Genomic DNA, 7,372 nt, shown 5'->3' on the forward strand with positions numbered 1-7,372 from the left:
CTAGATTGTAGGCCTAAATCGGAAACACGCGAGCGCATGTCTATCTAGATACTCAACTTGTTAGTATTTCAATCATTATCCAGTTTCTGAAAAACAAAATTCTGCTAGCGCTTTGTGCTCGCATTTTTTATGTAGGAAGAACCCCTATTACTCATCCTTATTATACAAAACATGAATAGAGTGTCCCATTTTTTAGGTCTAAATCTCGATTTTTTTTCCCGCTCGCGCTTCGCGCTCGCATTAATTGTTTTATAGCGACGATCCTGTTCATGGTCACAATAATCGATTAAAATTTTCCATTCTTTATGTAGAAGTGTAAAAAAAAAATCGGCTCGCGCTTGCATTATTTTATTGTTGAAATATGTAACGTCTCCATGGCTAAGTGAAATAAGCAGTCCTTAACAGGTACCTTTTTGATCAGTTCAAAACGTATACAAAAATATTATGCTCGCGCTTTGCGCGAGTATTATTAAAGTAACAAAGATCGGCAATTTGACATCCTTTTCCATGATGATTTAAAAGACATGACTAGACATGTCTCGTTTTTAGGTCTAAATCTTCCAATTTTGTGCCCGCGCTTCGCATCAATATTGCTAAGTTATATACCTATCCTGTTTAAGTTACAAAAAGTGCCTATGATTTCAATTCTGTTCGCACTTCGCGTTCTTAGTAATTATTTAGTTGCATACACATCTTTTTCATGATAAACATTGCCCAGAAATTTCAAACTTTGGGGAAAAACATAATTTTTTTAATAAATTAGCTCGCATTATATAAAAAGGGTTATGATATCATATATTTATGTTGATTTACAAGACAAAAGCTAAGAAGTGACAATTTCTTCATAGAAACAAATATAAATCATATTCGCGCGGCCGATTGGGGAAAAATAATGGTGAAAAAAAAATTGGCCCCCCCCCCTTTGGCGAAAGCTGGATCCACCCCTTCATCCTATTTATTTCTCTCCTTCCGTCCATCTCTCCATTCTTCCAGGAGCCGCGGAATAGTTTTGAAAAATGTTTTTTTAATTTTATTTCTACCTTATTTCTACCAATAAAATTATTAATGAAAATAATGCGGTACAAAAATCAATGTCATTCTTCTTCCTGTTTTAAACTATATACGTGTACAAAAAACGCACCACCAGCTAAAAAAAAACAAAAAAACTTGGGGGTCACAACCCGAGCACCCCACTTCCCAGGGCCATATACAAGGATTCTAATTTATTAATTTTAAAGAAAGCATGAGACATCAATTGTTGGAAAAAAAATTAAAGAGACCTATTAATGACTGCATGTGGTCCTACCGGTACGCTAGATCTGCGCACAAAACTGCTTTCATATGACACGCAAAAGGGATGAATCTTAGTGGAAAAGTGGAATAAAGCAAACAGGATTTAGAAACTGCCTTCGTTGGCGTTCAATAATATGGGTAATATGATACAAATTCTGCTAGCTTATTCGTACTATTATTTCTGGCCATTGTACTTAGATCAAAATTTTAATGTGGAAACATTTTTTTTTTTTTTTTGATGATACAAATCGAGCGAGGCAAGCACAATGATATGGGGCAGAGTTCCAAGTCTTCATGCCCCAGACTGAATATATTTTGCATCAACTTACTCTAAAAACAAGTGTTTATGTTTTATTTTTTATTATTCATTTTTTAAGTATAAGGTAAAATTATACGTCTCGGAGTGTCAGTTAATGCTGCAAAAGATGTATAAGGCCTACTCTTTTGCAGCACTATCCAGCTACCGCGGCGAGGACGCCCTCCGAGAAGGTAGCCATATCAAAACTAAAAACAAAAAATTCCCCTTAGATTACTGGTGGATCCAAGGGGCATAATTATCGAGAGCCAAAATTGTAATTTGTAATATAAGCATGCCCTTTTTACCCAAGCATGCCCCCTTGAAAGTGAGGATATATATATATATGCCCTATTTTTTTGCTTGTCAATTTTTATGGACGAAATGACTTTCAATTTTTGGTAAAAAAATATTTTGTAATGCTCATCAAATTTGCATCGGGAAAATGTGCCCTCCATAGGCCATGTCCCCCCTAAATTTTAGGTGGGGACCATTGGCAGCGGAAATCAAAAATTTAGGGAGGGGGACCACCAAAATTTTGTGACAAGCCCCCTCCCCCAAAAAAGTGTATCAACCCAAATTTTAGGGGAGACCACATGAATTTTTTAGGGTGGTCCACTGGAATTTAGGGGGCATGCACGCAGGAAAAAAAAATTGACAAGCAAAAAAAAAGGTTATCAACAAAAAATTAGGGGGGGACGATCGTCCCCCCACCTCAAATTTAGGGGGGCACACCCCCCCCCCGCTGCCTATGGGGGATGTTGTTAGCTTTTTGGGGGGCTAAATTTTTTTTCGGCCCCCCCCCCTTTGATAACCTTTTTTTGTCAAAAATTTTGGTGCCCCCCTAAATTTTTTGACTGCCACCGCTAACATGGCTAATAGTGCCCCCCCCCCCCTTTGGAAATCCCGGACCCTCCCTTAATTGCCTAGATATAGATGTTTAAATAGTTAATTATTTTGAAAGTCAGAGTGCCCTCGCCCCCCCCCCCCCATGCTTTAGTTATCATGGCATAAAACTTATGTCATATCTAATCCTTATATCAGCAAGAGGTCAGAGCATACTATCCGTCACCAAACGACTGCATTTGAGCCATTCATTTTCCCTTTTCTCTTCTTTCTATTATTTTCTTGTTATTTAATCATTGTTTATTTGTATAAGCTCGGATCCGAGACTAACTGATACGGTGAACGTACTTTCGTTCGAGTTGTGTATTTGCGTAATAATAGACCGAGACGAGAAAGGACACGCCCACAATCCCTCGTTCAGTGCCGAGCTCTGTGCCGTACGTGTCGACCAAATTTCAAAGAGAAATTTGTACACAAATCTGTCACAATTCGGACCTAATTTCGCCTCAGATTAACAGATATTTAGATCTCTTTGGAACACTAAAAGTCATTCACTTGGGGTTTTTTAATATGCTGATTCAGGCGAGGTACTTTTCAATGCTTTTAAACATAGATTTCAAAAATTAGATTTTCGTTTTGGGATCCCTACCTTCATGCGAGGGAAGGACCTAAGTAATATTCAGGTATTTATTTTTCTTTGCTTGAAATCACCTTCTTGTAATCATCGGATCCCTTGTAAACTCGGTCAGTAATAAAATTGTATATTTGAGAACATTTTGTGAAATTCTAATCAAATTTGGTCCGTAGAGAGTTTGCGAATATGAGCTTCAGTTTTGAGTGTCATGAGGTGTTTGTGAATCTGACTCGGCCGATCGAGCAGGGTTGTTTTGAGCGTATACGAACAGCTGTGAGTGACGTCATCCCCACTGCGTTGGGCCTGAGATTAGTCTTGGTATTCAGACACAGTATGTTTCAGCCGTTGTATATTTTTTTAAATTACGATTTGAGCTCTGTTAATTATGAAAATCAAATTGTTATTTTGAAAATAATTTTGTAGAATTCGTGTGAAATAAGTATTAAGAGCAAAACTGCAAGTAAACTTCAAGAATTTTGTTTGATATGTGATTTTTTGTTGGAATGCGTCTGAATGTCTAGAATATGGTATTGTTAAAGGTCAAGTCCACCCCAACAAAATGTTGATTTGAATCAATAGAGAAAAATCAGACAAGCACAATGCTGAAAATTTCATCAAAATCGGATGCAAAATAAGAAAGTTATGACATTTCAAATTTTCGCTTATTTTTAACAAAATAGTTATATGAACGAGCCAGTTACATCCAAATTAGAGAGTCGATGATGTCACTCACTCACTATTTCTTTTGTTTTTTATTGTTTGAATTATACAATATCTAAATTTTTACGAATTTGACAATTAGGATCTCCTTGCCTAAACCACAAAATGTTAAAATAATGGAATTCCACGTATTCAGGGAGGAATAAAACTTCATTTCACATGACAATGACGAGAAAATCAAAATACTTCATAATTCATATACTAAAATACAAAAGAAATAGTGAGTGAGTGATGTCATCAGTTCCCTCATTTGCATACTGACCGGGATGTGCATATAACTCTTTTGTGAAATGAAGCGAAACTTTAAAATGTCATAACTTTCTTATTTTACATCCGATTTTGATGAAATTTTCAGTGTTATGCTTGTTGAATTTTTCTCTTTTTATTCGGATCAAGTTTTTGTTGGGGTGGACTTGTCCTTTAAAGGAGAATGAAACCCTTGAAACTAGCTGAATCCATATCAAAGAGAAAAATCAAAGAAACATATTGTTGAAAGTTTGAATGAATAATAAGAAAGTTATGAGCATTCGAATATTGAGATCACTAGTGCCATGTAGATCCTCCCAACGGCAATGCGACCAAGATCTGTGATATCACACACGTACAACTCCCTCATTACTTTAGTACTTATTTCACTTATATTCTCACTTTTATAGAGTCTATCACAAGGTGAGGTGTTCTCTTTATGAGATGACAAGTACAGAGGTTTCACAACATTATATCATTGATGAATCGTTTGTCATATGATTAGAATGAGCAAAAACAGATGTTTTGGGGTATATTTTCAGTGTCCAAATGGGAGAGTTGTACGTGTGTGACATCACAAATCTTGGTCGCATTGACAATGGGAGGATCTCCATAGCATTAGTGATCTCGACATTCAAATGCTCATAACTCTTTTATTGCTAGTCCTATTTTTCTCAAAGTTTTGTTGATCTTATTCTTTGATTTTTCTGCTTTCACAAAAGCTAACTTGCTCCAAGAGTTTCATTCTCCTTTAATGAAAGTCGTATTTTTGAATGGCACAGAAAGCTCCTTGCATGAATTTAATTTAGAAATAGGTTTACATACATGAGATGTGTTTCATGAATTTGATATCTGATTTATGGACCTTTGTTATGGTGTTAATTATTAATTTGAAGATATTATGAAAAAGTAAGAGAAGACAATAATGAGGCAATTAACAGTGATGATGAGACATTAATAATATGAGACAATAAACATTGAGACAATTATAATAATTATTATGATTATAATGATAACAATTATAATTATAATGATAATAATTATAATTGTAATAATTATTGAGACATCAATTCTAGTATTTATTGACAATAATAATTATTACAGTAATCATTATTATGATAAAATAATTGTAATGATAAAAATTATAATGATGTACTTTGAATTGTAATAATTACTGAGACAATAATATTAATGAGATATCAATAATAATCATTATAATAATAATACTTATAATTAAAATAAATATAATTGTAGAAACAATTATAATTATAGTAATTATAATTAATGAGACAATAATAACTATTATTACAATAATACTAATTATTATAAAATAATTATAATGATAACAATTATAATGAAAGTTGTAATAATTACTGAGACAGTAATATTGAAAGGTCATCAATAATTATTATTATAAAAATTATTATGATTATAAAAATAATCATAATTATAATTAAAGGCCTTATAATTATTGAGACAAATAACTATTATTACAATAATAATAATTATAATGATAACAATTATAATGAAAGTAATTGTACTTGTAATAATTACTGAGACAGTAATATTGATAAGTCATCAATAATTATTATTATTATAAAAATTATTATAATTATAATTATAATCATAAAAATAATCATAATTATAATTATAGGCCTTATAATTATTGAGACAATAATTATTATTTCAATAATAATTATTATTATGAAATAATTATAACAATAATTACTATGATAGTAATTATAATTGTAATAATTATTTAGAAAATAATATTAATGAAACAAAAATAATTATCATAATAATAATTATTATAATTATAATACTAATTGAGACAATAATGAAACGATGATGAGACAATAATAATATCAACAATTTTATTGAGACCATAATAACAAGACAATAATGAGATAATAGACAATTGAAATCAATCTGTTTTTATTTTTTTCTAGAAATCCTAAGATTATTATTTTAATTCTCTTTCTTTGATTACAAATTATATTCATTGAAAACTTAATTTCTAATGTTCAAGCAAAGAAAATCAATATCAAGTCATGTTTACCCTGTGCACAAACCTACCACAGGGCAATTACCCCCGAAATAGGGTTAGGTTAGGTGTAGATTTTTGGATAGGGGTACAGTGTAGTTGTCCGGGGGGGGGGGAATTGTCCAGGGTGGGTGGAGGGGAATTGTCCGAGAGTGGGGGGGTGGGGGGTTATCGTCCAGGGGTAGTTGCCCTTGAACCAAAGAAATCATATGCCAATATGTCAAATCAATCTGAGTACTTTAAGATTTATTCTTTTACATTGTATATTGTGAACATGCATGAATAAATAAATAAATAAATAAATAAATAAATAAATAAATAAATAAATAAAAAGCTTGTACAATTCCCCATAAGCTATGTATTATAAATGTGCCATGCCCAAAACAAAGAGAATAATAAGATTTCGCAATCTTCTTTTGTCCACAAAAAGGCCTGTTTTTTCATCACATAGATGACAATAACTTGACTTCTAGATATCGGAATTTGAAAATTCAAACAGTTTTGTGAATCGTAGATATTGAGCCTCATTGTGAGCCCATCAAATATGCTGGAACAGCCTTTCCTAATTTTCACCTGAAGTGCCTAGTGACACTGTTCATTAAAAATCAAAATGAAAATCCTGATCCTGCTGACTCAGCCCCACTAGCCAGGCAGCACTTGCTTGCTCACTGCACTGCAACCTAACCCAGGGTCAGGGAGCCCAGGACTCGTCCGTGTAATACTAGGCAGACATCACTCATTCAATGAACAAGGTTATATAACCTTGTTCTCAGTTACATCTCCATGACTGTTGCAAAATAAGGGTAGCAATGTTTGGCTTATTTTCTCTTTTTCTTTTGGACAAATGCTTGATTTTTTACACTGTCTGTTTCCTTTATTACAGCTATTCATCATATAACTTGGCTCTTAAGTAAATTTGATTCTTTGAATTATTTTTTCTTAATTAAAAATAGAGATTGAAAAATGAAAATTTTCTTACCATATTACTTTCCACCAATGCATGGAAGGCGTACACAAAAATATGCCCAAAATTCAAGTTTTTGAGCGCTGAGGTGAATACAAAATTATTTCCTGGTTACTACTGAAAAATAAATTGCAACTGTATGGAAATTAGTAATTTTGGTCACAAAAGTGACATTTTAATGATTTTTTTAAGTGTGTGCTGTGTACGTCATTGGCATACCATAGTCCTACCTGTAGATTCTCCACAGGCAGGATGGTTGCAGTGAACAAGTGGCAGACATGGGTATTCTCCAAAATGGGGTAGAATTGGGTCGCAATAGGAATAGCACTC

The sequence above is a fragment of the Lytechinus pictus genome, unplaced genomic scaffold (assembly GCF_037042905.1).
Source record: "Lytechinus pictus isolate F3 Inbred unplaced genomic scaffold, Lp3.0 scaffold_19, whole genome shotgun sequence".
NCBI lineage: Eukaryota > Metazoa > Echinodermata > Echinoidea > Temnopleuroida > Toxopneustidae > Lytechinus > Lytechinus pictus.